We start from the raw sequence: 17196 nt of genomic DNA on the forward strand, positions 1-17196 counted from the left end.
TTTATGATCATTTACAAATAAGGTATAGAATGTGCTGGTTGCAATGGGTGTACATTTTTAAAAAGAAAACATGGAGAACATCTTTCATGAGCTGCTAGTGGAATATAAATTAACCCAAATTAACAGTAAATTCAGAGAGTCAGTTTCCATAACCACCAAGAGAGAGGAACAGCTCACAGATTTTATTTTCTAATTGGCTTCTTAAAATATAACTTTATCTGTTCCTCTATTACATGTATGTACCCAGAAATGCACTTGCAAGCGCTCTCGTCTCAGTTAAACATTGATTTGTCTGACATTTTAAACATTTAAATTGATTCATCAGTAATTTTTAAAAGTCAGTTTCCTGTGTACCCCTTACAGGCCCATCACTTTAGAAATGTATGCTCTTATAAATTAATGAGCTAGGTAACGATTCTCTAACAGCAGCACAGTTACCAAAATAATGTTCCAGAAGCTAAAAATTCAACCTAAGAGTTCAGCTCTGAAGTGGAGTTCAAAACTCAGGTCCATCAGCCTGAGGCGGGTGTGACCTTGGGAAGGTTTCTAGCTTTCCTGAGAGTCTCAGTGGCCTCCTCAATATAATAGTCACAGAAACAGAACGCGCTACATAGTATCAAGGTGAGGATGAAATAAGATAATTCATGCAAAGTACTTAGCACAGTGCCTGCCACATGGACTGCATTTAATATTGCTAGCCATGATCATCATCAGCATCACCATGGTCTACATCATCATCATCACGATCCAAAGAAAAAATATATTCTTCTGCTGTTGTGTCTTAAAATGACTCGTCTATATCACTCCTGAGACATACAAATAAAAAAGGTAAAAAAAAAAATTGTAAAAACTTGAAAATCCAAAAATGTTGCCATTGGCCATAGTCTCCAGTCAAAAGAGGGTGGAGCAGGAAAAGCCCCATTGCTTTGCTAAGCTCCCACCTTGCTGAGCACTTGGCATTCTCTTTCCATCCTTACAGCCACCTTGTGAGGCAGGGTTATCATCTCCTACATGGGGCTGGATTCAGTTCCATTCTTCAGAAATACTCAAACCTCTCCCCAGAGAAATCTGCTCTCAAAGCAGGGGGCAAATTCCTTGCACAAAAGTGACTTTGTGCTGGACCACATGACCCCGCCACTATGAATCCATCTAGGTTAGACCAGAGATGGAGGTCTCATCCAATGGCAAATATTCTTACAAGTCTATCCAACAGGGATGCAGCATAGACTAGGTGGTGGCTGACCAATGGGATCAGATCTTTCCTGAGGAATCTGAACTCAAGACACTCAGAGAGAAAGTTGGTCAGCAGTTGGCAGTAGGAGCAGAGGAAACTGTGACCTACTTACCAAAATGGCAGAGCACTAGGAAAATGATCAAATGTCTCCACTGCTGAGGAAGAAACAGATAACCTATCCTTTCCCAGATGGCGCTCAAGACACACCTAATCCTGGGAGGGAGAACCGAGTGGTCACTGAGCACAACTGGAGCCCTTTTGAACTGGACACCATAAGACTGTTATGATGACCAAGACGAGACATGAGAATGAAGAAGTAAATGTCATGGTTAGAAGTTAGCAGTAAATACAGACTTCAGGAATGTTAACCTCCCTCCAAAGAGAAGCAAATTTTTTTTTAAATGAAAGAAAAAGATACACTAGGTGTAATTTTGTTATCCTGTTGAGCTATTTTCTCAGGACTGAAAGCAGCTATAAGGCTTTATCTTCACAGATGAAGCCAAGTTGACATTCTTCTGCGTCTGCTATGCACCCACATATTCCTCAGTGCCAACGAGAGTTCAATGTGCAGAGAGACAACTGTGAAATATCAGCAAATTGATTCGGCAACCACCACAGTACAATGTTTTTTTTCTTTTTCAGTTGGCTTTACAATGAACAATGTTTCTTTCCAATGTAACTGCTGAGTGGACAATGTTTTCAGAAGCGATCTGTGTCTCTTCCCGGTCTCTCCTGGCTTGTACAGAGTTTAACTCTGAACCTTGAAAGCTGGCTGAAAAGCATGTGTATTTACCTCACTCCAGTGACATCAAGATTGTTTCCTCCCTAAAAAAGAATGCACATAAGAAGGAAAAAACTATACATGTATGTCTGCAGATATATGCAGAAGGAAAGAGATAAAGGATGTAGATATAAAAGGTATATATATGTATATAAGGATCGTTTTTATATCTATATCTTTTATGTACACGTATGTGTATGTATATAGATGGATACACACACATAGTTTATTGTACACGGGTCACTGGAACTTAGACTAAAATTTAAATGAAACTGCATACAATTTTTGAAACAGAGATCAAGATAATAGCATGTTTATGGCCCAGATTCTAACCCAGAAGTTTTGACTTTTAAATAACACCAACCCACGCATTTCTACCCTGTCTTTTCACCATGTCAAATTTTTACTTATATAAGCATTTGATAAGCGCTCATTAACTCTCTGACTCTCAAAAAAGAGGTAGCTATTTCAGCTCATTTCTTTTGAATTTCTGATCCGGATAGCACAGGAAATTGTAGAGTTGTAGGACTGCTAATCAGATAGGTTTCTTTTCAAAGATCGCCAGCAGGGCTTCAGAAGAACAAGCTACATGAGTGTGTGTTACATGAGGGTGAGGCCAGGCTGGTAGATTTCCTCTAACTCCTGAAAGTGCTCTGGCATGTTGCACAGTCCTTGAGTCAGCAAATAAGGGGGCCGAGGCTAATAAACTGGTCCCTTTGTACCTCTCAAAGCGTACAATGTTGGCATTTTAAATACACCCCGAAACCATTTCAACTGAGACAACACCTGGGAGAAGCAGTCTTCAACCAGGAATGTGTCCTCTTTCCTAATTACTGTCCTAGGAATTCAAATCAGGCACCCACCACAGAGAATCATATTAAAATTCCTGCATTATACCCGACCTCAAGGAGACAGGGAGGTTCACATTACTCAAAGCCAACAATCGTCAAGGTTTAATGCAACTTAATAAAATCATGACCTGCTTTGATACTTGGCACAGCCTTTTATTAAATCTAACAATCAGGGTTTTTAATGCTTCCAAGGGATGTAAAATTTTTAGGATAGAAGGTAAAGGCAGCCGAAATATGATGAGTGAGGAAGCATTGGAATACTAAGCAATCAAGGTAACAATTGTATTCTATCCATTCGTGCAAAGTTAAATATGTCACATACGCTATACACAAAGCCACCCACCTCCCAATCAAACTGCTTCTTTCAAGAGGTGAAAGCCAAGTAAATACCACTGCTACTCACAAGGCCTAAATTTCTTAATTCCAGAGTAAATGCAGCTTTCCTTAGTGGCTCAGCATCTCATCAATTTTGCAACCAATGCAACCTGCTAATATACTATTCAGAGTTTTCTGTTTGGTTCCTAATTGCTACATAGATTGTTCATTGGCCTCATTTCTTATCATCTAGGCTAATTTGTCACTATTATCACTACAGCCAGTGTTGTTTTTCCTTTATGGATAAATATATTGGATTTATATGATAAACAAATAGGATGCCATGGTTGAGGATACTGGAGGGAACCTACTTTAGATGGGGCACTCATGAGAGGTATCCCTCACATTTAAGCTGAAAACGTGAAGAGCAGATGGGAGCAGTCCAGGCAAAGGACAATCATTGCCAAGGCCCCTAGGACAGAAAGGGCTTCTGTGCTGGAAGAACTGAGCAAGACGAGAGGGACATGACATGAGGTTGTGGAAAACCAGGTAGGACCACACAAGTCACCTTCTGTGATTTGGATTATACTTAAACGTCATAGCAAGCCATTTGAGTGTTTACACAGAAGCATGAGAAGGTCCAAGTAACATTTTTTAAACATCACTGTAGCTGGTGAGAGAAGAACGGGGAGGAGGGTGGCAGGACCGGAGGCAGGAGGCTGATAAAGAGGCTATTGAAAGAGATGACGATGCAGGTAGTGGAGAGGGAGAAAATCAGAAAAAATTCAAGGTACATTTTGGTGGATGCAGAATCACTAGTATTTGTGGAGGGATTGTTGTGGAGTTTGAAGGAAGGAGAGATGAGGGCTGGCTCTTAGATTTTTGGCTACAGTACTAAGGTGGACGTAGGAACCAATTCCCAAGATGAAAAATTGGAGGATGGAGAGATTTGGGGGCATTAGAAATCAGGTGTTCAGTCTCAAACATTACCAATGTGATGCTTGTGGGATGTGACTTTCGAGCAGAGATGAGAAGTAGACCTGTGGGTACTGGGCGTAATCGAAGAGACCATCTTCTTAGAAGGATAGCAGAAAAGGCAACGCTGAAATCATGAGACAATGACTAGGAAAAGGAAAAGTCATGGTTCAAAACATCCATGTTATCTACCACTAAACACAAGAAATCTAATATGGACATGGTTCCTCCAAAATGGTTTCACAAATACAACACTTTTTAGCCATGTTTTCTCCCTCTCTTTTATCCAATGTCTCATTTCTGAAAGTTGCGTTCTCACTTCCCCTCTTCATATGCTTGTTCTTCTCCGATCACGTCTTCAAAAACAAGACAGCAAATCCATACAGTATTTTCCCTCTGAGTTTTTTTTAAATCTCTATTTAATTAATTTCCAGATCGAGATATCCCACCAGTTTGTCTAGACAGCCACTGAAATTTGATTAAAATAGTTGTGCACATAATTATATCAGGAACATGTTAGAGTTATTGAGAAAGCAGTAATTTAATTAAGTAAATTTTTTTATAATTAACATTTTTTTCATAGTGAACTTCTGCCCCTGATCCTAATGATGCCTTGAGAAATGTGTCTCACTACCTCTATATTAATTTTTCTTCCAAGGAATCTTTTTAATAACTGCATTGACTGGAGTTACATCATTTTTTTTCTTTTCAAATAGCATCAAAGTACCAAATGCCATGAGGTTAAATATTGGGTGGAAAGATTGCATTTCAAGGACCAGTAGGCAGCACAGAGTATGAACAACAAGGATTAATTTGGGATGACTTGCTCTGTATAGCTTCTGGTCCTCCTCCAGGGCAAGCAGCTTGGTGTCATGAATAAATAACAAATGAAACACATCCCTGAGAAAGAGTTAAGTGCTAGAAGCTGTAACTAGGGAGCTGTCAAGACATATTGCCATTTTTCAAAACAGGAAGAATTGTTTTTAGTTCAAAAACAATTTTGTCATTCTTTCAGTTTGGAAGAGAAATATTTGAAATCATCTGAACTATTGGAATGTCAGTTTCACCAGCATCCATATTGTTGAAAATTAGACCTACTCTGGATGCTTATTGAGTCTTCTAGAGTTCTATACAGATTGATAACACATGTCGAAAAGACTTCCATACTAAATTATCATGGCCGTACTCTTTGGCAGAAATCACAAACTGGATGTCCATAGGCCAAATGCAGCCCTCAAATGTGTTTTATTTGACCCACACTATGTTAAAAATAATTGAGAGATTTTATCCAAAAGTATTCATTCTTGTGTTCAGCAAATATTTACCGAGTACCCTCATACATGCCAAGCTCAGGACAAGATGTTAGAAATCCTACAAGGAAAAAAGATGTGATCCCTAATCTTATGAGGCTTATAGTCAAGAAAGGAAGACAGATACTTAAACAAGCAATTAGAAAAACTATGGTAAATGTTATAATAAAGTAAAAGACCCTGGTGTGTGCATAATAACTAGTATTTATTGAGCATTTACTGTGCACTGGGAATTGTATCATGCACTTTACCACATTCAGTCATCACAATAAACCCAGGAAGTGAGTACTGTTATTATCATCCCCATATTTCTGATGTGCATTTCAAAGCACAGAAAGCTTCAGTAATTTGTCCAATATCACACAAACAGTTACCCTTTTGAACACAATATTTTGATTTATCTATTCTGGATTATATTCTCAAATCATTTATTTCAGGAAGGGAACATGGGTAGTTTCATAGCATCAGCAATTATTCAGATCTTATTGGGGATGCCAAACTATTTTCTAATACATTTTTCTTATTTAAACCCATGAATGGAGCATTTGTGGTATAATGAATGAGTATAAACTTTGAAGCTAGTTAGACCTCAATTAGTACCTGAATCTGCCACTTTCTAGTTTTATAGCTGTGGTAGACAGAATTTTGGCCCACATGACCTTCCCTCTGTGGTGTTACACCAATAGTTATGTTATGCTACACGGCAAAAAGGACTCCGCAGGGGCCAGGTCCGTGGCTGAGTGGTTAAGTTCACGTGCTCTGCTTCGGCAGCGCAGGGTTTCACTGGTTCGAATCCTGGGTGCGGACATGGCACCGCTCATCAGGTCATGTTGAGGCAGCATCCCACCTGCCACAACTAGAAGGACCCACAACTAAAAAGATATACAACTATATACTGGGGGGATTTGGGGAGAAAAAGCAGAAAAAATATATAAATAAATAAACCTTTAAAAAAAGAAAAAAGGACTTTGCAGATGTAATTAAAGCTCCAAGCCAGTTGACCTTAAGATACAGAGATTGTTCAGATGAGTTTGCCCCAATCAGATAAGATCCCTTGAAAGCGGACAGCTTTCTCTGGCTGGGGGAAACGCCGAAGAAGTCGGAGAGATTAGAAGCATGACTCAGTGTGCTGTTGCTGGCTTATTGGGTGCCTGACACATGTCACACAGTGTCCTAGGAATTTAGTAAATAGTGAATTTTCATGTCAATTCATTTTTTTTTTAAGATTTTATTTTTTCCTTTTTCTTGGATCCCAGGCGCAGGACATGGCACAGCTCACGAGGCCATGCTGAGGTGGCATCCCACATAGCACAACCAGAATGACCTACAACTAGAATATACAACTATGTACTGGGGGAATTTGGGGAGAAGAAGCAGAAAAAATAAAGAAGAAAATTGGCAACAGTTGTTAGCCCAGGTGCCAATTTTGAAAAAAAAAAAAAAACTTAATGAGAAAGTCACTTTTATAATGTAAAATTACTTGCAAATATTACTATCAAAATCTGAGTCTCATAGCCATAATTCTCCATTCCTTGGCCAGCACCTAGATGGACTCAGCCAAAGTCTAACTCTCCATTCTCTATGCAACCACTGGGTATCAGTGTTCACCATTCCACCCCAAATTCATCTTATTTCTTTCGTTATAGAACACTTTCCTTTACTGCTTGTTCTTACTCTAATGCCATTCATATACATATCTCTAATTTGATGCATTATAACTGGGTCTATAGTCTTGGAGAGCAACCTTATAAGCACTCAAAAAGCACCTCATGGGTATAAGCCATGTATACTTTTATTTTGCATTATGATTTAGCAGTAAACAGCTCCTAATCCTTTTGGGAAAAGGCAGACTATAAATCAATGATCAGTTAACTTCCCATTCCCAGCCAAAAAACTGATTTCTGCATGTGGTAATAGACAAAATACAATAGATTCGTTAAAATAGGACATCTACCAAGCTAGAAAGAGTCTCTACTTTAAGTTATATGTTATTTTGAGTAAACCAATATGTCATTGTTTACTGTAAAACTTCATCACTAGATCAATTACTGAAAAGTTGATTATAAAGTGATTTTTGAAACTGAACTTTATTCTTAAGGCAATTTTTATTTAAAGTAAAACACTGGTTTGAACTTACCTGTTTTGCAAATTCAAAATACACAACATTTTGTTTTACTATTTCAACACACATCTAACAAGGCAACTTTGGCATGAAAATTCAATGTGCTTTATATTTCCATCCATCCATCAATCCTCCCATCCATCCATCCATCCATTCTTTCTCTTTAACTTATCAGTAGCATTAGTATATACTGAGCTATGCTCTAGACAAGGCATTATTCCCTTTTTCTGCCCCCAAGAGTTTCCAATCCATTAGGGAGACAAGAGAGACCTAAATAATCATAGTATAAGGAATACAAGATAGATGTTGTATTGGTCACCTCCCAAGGCTGAGTAAGAATCACCCCACCCTCAAGTAAGACTTGGAAACAAATTCTCAACACAGCAGTGGAAAGATAACCAGACTGCGAAGCCCTAGCACTCATTCTTTGAGTGACTTTAGGCAGCAACCTCTTATCTCTGGGCTCTGGTTCTTTAGAGGATGGAGGGAACTCTCCATATGAATCATTTCTTGCCCCAGGACCTCACAGCCAGTCGAGATGGCCCTCATCCAACTGAGGAGTCAGAAACAAGAGAGTGAGGAGGACTGAGAGGCTGAGGAGGAACCCAGTTTTGGGCCTCTTTCTCCAGCTGAGAAGTAGGAACCAGAGATTTGCAAAGGAGAAAGGAAAATGCAATGTGAGAACTTCACCAGAATACCTCAGCAATGACACTAACATTAAAATCCTAGGCTTTCTTTGGTCTGGTCCCATGGCCTAGTGGTTAAGTGCGGCACACTCCACTTCAGCACCCTGGGCCTGGTTCCAGGGCATGGACCTACACCACTTTTCAGCAGCCATGCTGTGGCAATGACCCACATACAAAATAGAGGAAGACTGTCACAGAAGTTAGCTCAGAGCAAATCTTCCTCAGCAAAAAAAATAATAAAATAAAAAAATAAACCTAGGCTTTCTTGACTTTCAGATCCATGATCACATGAATTCAGAACAAAAGTAACCTCATCAAGCTTTATCTTAACATCTAAAGGAATCACTCCACACCTGGCATAGCTAGAATTATGCTTACTAGAATTTATAAAACTGTAAACTTCTAATGTGTTGTTCTGTCTCATTGCCATACCTTTAATGAATAGATGCTGTGTATCTACACAGAATTTGAATTCAAATCTCTTCCTTTATGTGGAAGGTCAGTAACTTCCTTACTCCTTTCTTAAAGCTATAACCTGCATCTCACATCTATACTCTGTGATGTAAGATTCTAAGACATACAAGTGCTAGAGGTTTCCAAGATACGTAAATATTATTTTTAACTACAAATATTTTTTTAAGATGCCTTTAATTACTTTCTGTTAATTACTCATCTTAATCCTCTGAAATTATCTTCCAATCCTGAAATTTTGGGCAACTTGAAAGGAAAGACCAAGGATTTCAAGGAAACTAGACAGTGTACAGGTATCCATTACACCACAATTCTGCACAACAGCGGCTGAGAATGTGGATTGGGAAGTCAGGCTGTGTGGTTCTGCAGTCCATATTCAAGAGGAGGGAAATTAAACCTCACCTCTTGAAGGGAGGCATCTCATAGAATTTGTAGACATATTTTTAAAAGTACCACACTCCCTGATGGGATTATTGTCAAGAGTAAATGAATCAATCCATGTAAAACGCTTAGAACATGTAATGAGAGCTTGATAAATGCCAGCACTTACCACTATCTTTATTATTCATGGTGTGTTCACTGTGTTCCAGGCACTGTGATCTGTCAAGGAGAGGCAGAGTCAGAATAGAACTTATGACAGTCTGACTCTGGAGCCAGTGTCCAAATCAAGGACAGAGCAACACGTAGGGGAGGAGGAGAAATACCAGGAAGCAAAGGTGGAGGTCTGGGTTATGTCGAGCCCAAATCCCACCCTCCTTCTTGCCTCATTGTTTAAGTCAGTTCAAGGTTTTGTTGTTGATGTTTACATCCAAAACCATCCTCACTGATAAATCCTTAACATCCATTGCCATATTTTACATATTTAATCATTGAGCTAAACAACTGTGACTACGGGGTCACTTTTGGTTATGTAAATGGCCTCAGGAAAAATCTGTTTAGTTTGTCCAAGTTTCATAGCATCTGCATTGAAGGTACACATTCCAAGAGTCTGATAGTTCACTTTCTTCTTGGAGATTAAATAGAAAGTACAAACAGTGGATTAGCATGTGGGGCGTGTTATTATCACTTTGTAATTTTAGTTCCATCATTTAAAGAGTTAGACCATATTAGCAGGAAAATATGATATAGCTGCTCCCAGCTAAGTATGCTTCTTAAGCATATTTTCATTTCTTTGAGAATATTTAGTTTGGAAAAGAAAAGGAACCACAGAATTTTTTAATAAATTAAGAAAGATTCCTGTATGGAGTTTTAGTTAATTATGGGAACTCACACACAACTAATTCCTAGCCATCTATCTTTGGGCAGACTCTTTAAATTTCTTATTGGAGTCAGGATATTTTCTTTGGTTTGACATTAGTGATAGCTAAAAATTAATTTTTCACCCACAGGAAATATTAGTCTCTCATTTGAGAGTCAATAATATTATTTTTCTGAGATAAATCATCGGTGAGTCAGCCAGCTCTGAAACCCAAGATTCATAAATCATAAAATCCTGAAGCTGAAGGCATCTTAGGGTCTATAAGCCCTGTCCTTGTATGGGTAAGGCAACTGATTCCTAGAGAGAGGAGAACTGCCTGCAGTCACAGAAGCTGAACACAGGCAGCGCCAAACCCAGCTCTTCGAACTCCCAGTGCCCTTATTTTTCAAAGACATTATTGCTAGAATTAGAAATTAATTCTAACTGTCATTTTAAATAAATAAAATTATGAATTGAATTTTAATTATTAATCACTATTCAGAATGGAAAGACAGCATAAGCTGCTCCATTCTTTCGCTGTCTTTCTAATTTTTGACCTCTCCATCTGACCTGGCTCCAGTTCGACTTACCCCACGTCTCTAGCAATTAGGGAGGATTTCTTCCATTTCACCTTTCCAAGAGTTGCAAGTTAGAAGTTAGAAAAGTTCCATATTCTCAAGGAAAGATCTTTCACTTACAAGTCAGCCATTGAATTAACCAGCAGGTTTGCCTAAAAATCATTTGTGTCTTATAACTTGGCCCACCACAGTTTGCTTCCTCCACACAAAAAGATGATCAGACTTCCTCCTACGGTTGGCTGCAACTCAAATACATTTGAAGACAACAGAGGATTCTGTTGCCTTATACCGTACTCTTCACACAGTTAATCTGCCCAGGGAATGCCATGAATAGCACTTATTAATCTTGTTGAAAGAATTTTGGCTTTGGATTTGTATTGTGCACTTCAGGGAAAATCAGCTTTCACCTCTGTCCCTCCTTCTCAGCATTTCATTGCAGTATCTTAAAAAGGGGAGGGTTTCTCTTACAAAGGAGAGCAATTTTCTTGTTTTACATCAGCTTATTGAGTTTCTCCCTGGAAGGTGTTGTCCAAATGTTTCACATTAGTCGATTCTTATTTCTCAGTTAGCCATCCAGTCAACAGAGCCTTAGCAATAATTCTTCATAGTTTAGTGTATCTTAGACTTTCTAGAGCACAGACTTTTTTATATACCTTGGAGATAATTCTTATAATTGAAAAATATTGCATTTCTACAAAGCCATGGCCAAATAATATTTATTCAGACATGAGGCTATGTCTCTGCCCTATGGCTATTTAAACGTTAAATTGATCCAGACCTATTTCAGAATGTCATCATGGAGTTAATAGGAAGCATGCAATAGATAGATTCTTCAAGAAGGAAATGAAAGGAAGTTCACAGAAATCACATATTGGTTTGGAAAATGTAATAAATAAGGTTATGGGTAAAACAAAAGAAATGCCATCTAGTTGCAAAACCCATAGGTATGGAAGCATCATTCAAAATGCAGCTGTTAGAGTTGTCCTTTTCCTCAGGCACCATCTACCCCATTGCACCCCAAACATGAGAAGTGGGGGGGGGATCGAGATATCCCATTCTTAAACAGGGGTGGTAGGAATGCATTTTATTCAATCAGGGGAAAGAAAACAAGTTAAATGTGACTCTTTAAGTCCAAATTTACTGGAGTGACTGCAAATCCAGCCTCATTCATGTTTGAGGTTGAATGATTGACATTCTTTCGTGTCATCTGAGAATCTAAGGAAATAGAGGTACAAGAAAACACAGGGAAGAAGCTCCAGTCTTTGGCCTGCATGGCTCACTCCAATGCTGGTGGTCCCATTCCCCCATGCCTAGCCTGGGATGGAAACCCCTCAGCCTGGTTTCTAAGATTGTGACTTTTACCCTTTGTGAAACCATCTTACCTAAGACCCACATGTCATCTAGCAAATGCATCTCCTCTCTGGGAAGCCCTGGTCCCTACCATGCTTTTATTAAATTAACTTCATTGAGATATAATTCACATATCATACAATCACTTATTTAAAGTGTAAAATTCAATGGTTTTTATTATATTTACACATATGTGCAAACATTACCACAGCCAATTTTGGAACATTTTCATCACCCCAGAAGAAACTCCATATCCATTAGCAGTCACTGTTGTTCCTCATCCCCAATCACCAATCTACTTTCAGTCTCTATAGATTTGCCTATTCTGGACATTTCACATAAATGGGATCATACAATACGTGTTTTTTTCTGACTGGCTTCTTTCACTTAGCATATTGTTTCCAAGGTTCATGCATGCTGTAGCATATATCAGAACTTTATTCCTTTTCATTGCAGAATAATATTCTATTTTGTAGACATACCACATATCATTTATCCATTCATCAGTTGATAGGCATTTGGGTCGTTTCTACTTTTTGACTATTGTAAATAATGTTGCTATGAACATCTATGTACAAGTTTTTGTGTAAACATACATTTTCATTTTTCTTGAGTATATACCCAGGAGTGGAATTTCTGAGTCAAATGGTAATCTATGTTTAATGTTTTGAGGAAGTGCCAGACTGTTTTCCAAAGCAGATGCATCACTTTACTTTTCCACCCTCAGGGCATGAAGGACCTGCTTTCTCCACATTCTCGTCAACACTTTTTATTATCTGTCTTTTTTTATTTTAGCCATCCTAGTGCATGTGAAGTGGTATCTCGTGAGTTTTGGTTTGCATTTATTTTTTTTTGGCTTTATCGTTGTATAATGGACATACAAATTTGTAAGATATTTAAAGTGTATATCATGATGATTTGATATAAGTATACATTGTGGAAGAATTTCTCCCATCTAGTTAATTAACATATTCGTCATCTCACACATTTATCTTTTTATTGTCTGGTGGAAACATTTAAGTTCTAGTCTCTTAGCAAATTTCAATTATACAATATAGTGTTATCAACTGTAGTCACTATGTTTCACGTTAGATCCTCAGACCTTATCCATCTTATAGTTCATTTCCTAATGACTAAAGCTAAGCATCTTTTCCTGAGCCTACCACTTTTAACAAGTCTCAGAAACTTCCATCGCCTTCTTTCTACGGGAAGCTCTTCTCAGCACCAGCTTCACAACCCCAGGGCCCTCCCTGCTTTTCAGACACCAAAGCCTCTTACCTCTGGTGTGAAAATATTCGAAGTCTTCGTCTCAAAGCACAGCCCGTTGAAGAGAGGAGCATGAGAGAAGACCACCTGCAGGGTGAGGAGACCCCGGGAACGGTCACCTGTGTGAAGTGGACCTTCAGGGGAGACACTGAGGGGACCATCTTATCTGGTCAGCCGGAAATAGCATTACCCATATCTGGGGGGGGGGGATGCGGTAGGAGGGCCCCCGGTGGCAACTACAGATCTCTGCCAGGACTCTCATGATTCAGTTTCCCCAAGGCCTGGCCTCTTGCTAAGGAAGTCACGATGACTGTTGCTGACTGTTGCTACTCAGCATCTCATTTCACTCTGTGTTTACGCTTGCATGTGTGTAAAAAAAAAAAAAATCTCCCGGTAGCTAGCCTTCAAATAGCATCCAAAAATACTTATGCAAACCAACAATAAAAAGATACTCAAAAAGAGGATAAAAATGTGCTTGGGGACACAATAATTTGATTAAGACCTCGTCAGAAAATCTTGAGAGTCTGAGAGTGAGTGAAGAGGGAAAGTGCTGGATATTTGTTTTCTTTGCTGTTTTGTATTTGTAAAGAGAACTCCTTCCTAGAATGGGCTCTTGTGGAGGGAAAACCTGATAATGCCTTTACCCAGAATATCTTTATAATAGTCCTGATGCTCTAAAGTTTTTTGTCTTTAGCCAAATGTTTTCTGGGGTGTAATAATTAAGAGGGTTGTCCTAGTCTGCTCAGGCTGCCGTAACAAAGTGCCACCAATGGCGTGGCTTCAACAACACACACTTATTTTCTCACAGCTCTTAAGGCTGTAAGTCTGAGATCAAGGAGTTGGCAGGGTCGTTTTCTTCTGAGGCCTCTCTCCTTGGGTTGTAGATGATGATCTTCCTCTGGTGACTTCGCATGGTCTGTCCCCCGTGCATGTCTGTGTCCTAATCTCTTCTTTCTATTAGGACAGTTGCTCTGGTCTGAATACGTCCGCCCTCAATTCACGTGTTGATTAGTCATGAGAGTGGAGCCCTTGTGAGTGGGATTAGTGCCCTGATAAAAGAGGTTCCAAAGAGCTCCCTATCCCCTCCCATCACGTGAGAGCACAGCAAGACCGTCTATGAACCAAGAAGAAGGCTCTCACCAGACTCTGAATCTGCCAGCATCTTGATCTTGGACTTCCCATCCTCCACAGCTGTGAGAAATAAATTTCTCCTGTTTATAAGACAGCCAGTCTATCATGTTTTGTTAAGGCAGCTGTAATGGGCTAAGCCATCAGTCGTATTGGATTAGGGCCCACCCATTTAACTTCTTTTTACCTTAATTATCTCTTTAAAGGCCCTGCCTCCAATACTGCCACATTCTGAGGTACTGAGGGTTAGGATTTCAACATAGGAATTTCAGAGAGACACAATTCATCCCATAAGAGAGTCATGCATTGAATTAATGAGTTTGCATAATACTATTGTATTATACAAAGTGTGTTGACATTTGTCATCTCATTCAACTCCCACAAAAAAACTCTATCATTTTGACATTTTTTTTTTTAATGGAAAAAGCAATAGATGCTCAGAGGGGCTGAGAAAGTTTTTCAATTTTATTGAACAAGCCAGATACTTGTCAACTACATAAATACAGTTTACATATAAAGTAAAATATAGTTTACATATAAAGTGTACACCCCTCAATAAAAAGTAAACAACGCCAGAAAATAGAATTTTAACTGCTGAAAAAATAAATACACACTGCTAAGTCTCCATGACCTTCACAAACTCAATCAGAATTTATGGCAGGCGTCCCATCTGCTTAGTGCCAAGCCCTCCTCTAAGGGGCAAGAACTAAAAATTATTTTCCGGGGCCGGCCCTGTGGTGCAGTGGTTAGTTCGCACACTCTGCTTTGGTGGCCCAGGGTTCCCCAGTTTGGATCCTGCGCACAGACCTGCGCTCTGCTTATCAAGCCACACTATGGCAGGCGTCCCACATATGCAGTAGAGGAAGATGGGCACAGATGTTATCTCAGGGCCGATTTTCCTCAGTGAAAGGAGGAGGATTGGCAGTGGATGTTGGCTCAGGGCTAACATTCCTAAAAAAAGATTTTAAAAAACAATTATCTTCCAACATGATTGCATTTGAGAGGAAGTCAGGAAAGCCACAGAGACCATTATGCTGTAAACCCCACAATAGTTTACACTTGTAAAACTTGTACAAAGTGCTAATGCTCTTTGAAGAATACCTTTTGTATCACTTAGGGGGGTTCTGTTGAGAGTTTCTGAAAATATCATATGAATCAGTTAGGAAGCTTTCAGTGGAAGGTAGGAGAAAATACAACTTAAAGTAGCTTTAAAAAAATCAAAGTATTTATCAGACGATGTAAGTCAAAGTCCAGAGGCAGTATGAGAGTCAGGTACAGTTTGATCAAGGCTCTCTCTTTCTCTGTGATTACTTCAGTCCTCTCCCTGCCTTAAGGCCTTCTGCTTGTTGGCACTCTGCCTAGACTCTGTTCCCTGAGATCTCTGCATATCTGCCCCTCTCTCATTAGTCAGGTTTTAGTTCAAATGATACTACCTCATAGAATTCTTCCATGAACCTTAATCTAAAGAAGTTTCTCCCTTCTCAGCACTATCTAATTAAACTATGTTATTTTCAACAAAGGATTTATCATTATCTGAATTTGTTATCTACTTATTTGTTTTTGAATGTCATCACCACTAGAATATAAGGTCAACCAGAGCAAAGTTGCTCTGTCTTGTTCACCCCTTCTCTCCAGAACCTACAACAGTGCCTGACAATCAGTAAATGCTCACTAAGTATTTGTTGAGAGCATTTGTCAAGTATTGTTGAGAGAGTGAGTGAAAGAACTATTATTCATCTTTCACAAGTCAGTTCAGGCATCTTCTCCTGCAGAATCCCAAGGCGAAGTTTACTAGATTTGGGGAAGTAAAAAAGTATATCTTCCTTCATACATGATTGTGAAACATCTCTGTACTGGACACAATGGCACCCACTGTGAGAAAAAAAGAACTCCTTGTGGTACATTTATGGTTTTTGTCTTGGCATGCCGCTTTAAACAACAGTAGCTACAACAGATGAAAAGTCAATTGGTATTACTATCATTTTTTGACAGAATGTTGAACTTTTTCAAGGCATTCAGTAGAAGAATTTTATTAACTCTGTGGTTGTCACTTTTTTCCTCTTAAATCTCCCACCATATCGATTTCACCTGTTGTAGCTTTGACAACTGGGAGTGGCTATGGACTGTCATGGGAAGGCAAGTTTTCATTCACAGCAAAGAGAACACAGTCCAAAGACCTTTTCTTTTTTTCTTCTTTTTCTTCTTCTCCCCAAAGCCCCCTAGTACATAACTGTATATTCTAACTGTAGGTCCTTCTGGTTGTGCTGTGTGGGACACCACCTCAGCACGGCTTGATGAGCGGTGTTAGGTCCGTGCCCAGGACCTGAACCAGTGTAATCCCGGGCGGCCGACGCAGATTGAATGAACTTAACCACTGAGCCGGACCCTCAAAAGACCTTTTCCTAAAGATCTTTCCCTTCAGTTCGATGCTGAGGTCCATATTGTCGAATAAAAAGGCTAGATTAACTTCATTCAGCAACAGAAGGTAGCTAGACTTATTGAGAGGATCATTTCATAATATGTATAAATATCAAATCACTACAATGTACAACTGAAACTAATAGTATATTATATGTCAATTATACCTCAATTTTAAAAAATTAGATAATCTAAAGCAAAAAAAAAAAAAAAAAAGGCTACCTTCTCCTGAATTCCCATTTTCAAGCTCTGTGATATTGAATAGCTATTAAAATCCAAATTTTGTTCTTCACCTTTGGGTGTCTGTGGGTTTTAAGATGTTTTTTTCCCTGAGATCAAGTACCAGTGGAAAAATCATTGCTGAGGTCTTTCATGAGTACCATGGTGACATGTCTCGTTCATTTATACTGTTTATATTGAGCAAGGAAATAACCACATAATAAGCAGATACATTTTCTACCATTAGTCAGTAAA

General features: G+C 39.0%; 2 long non-coding RNA genes across 2 annotated transcripts in view; one reads left to right on the plus strand and one right to left on the minus strand.

The window, feature by feature from the left end:
- Window positions 1-9391, minus strand: part of LOC139046444 (uncharacterized) — a 93852-nt gene extending 84461 nt beyond the window's left edge. The window contains exon 1 of the long non-coding RNA XR_011506534.1: window positions 9296-9391. This is a non-coding gene — a long non-coding RNA (uncharacterized lncRNA). The remainder of the gene's footprint in view (window positions 1-9295) is intronic.
- The window catches only part of LOC139046443 (uncharacterized), a 31834-nt gene that overhangs the window by 1397 nt on the left and 13241 nt on the right, over window positions 1-17196 (plus strand). The window lies entirely within an intron of this gene.

Source organism: Equus asinus, chromosome 10, assembly GCF_041296235.1.
Source record: "Equus asinus isolate D_3611 breed Donkey chromosome 10, EquAss-T2T_v2, whole genome shotgun sequence".
Taxonomy (NCBI): Eukaryota; Metazoa; Chordata; class Mammalia; order Perissodactyla; family Equidae; genus Equus; species Equus asinus.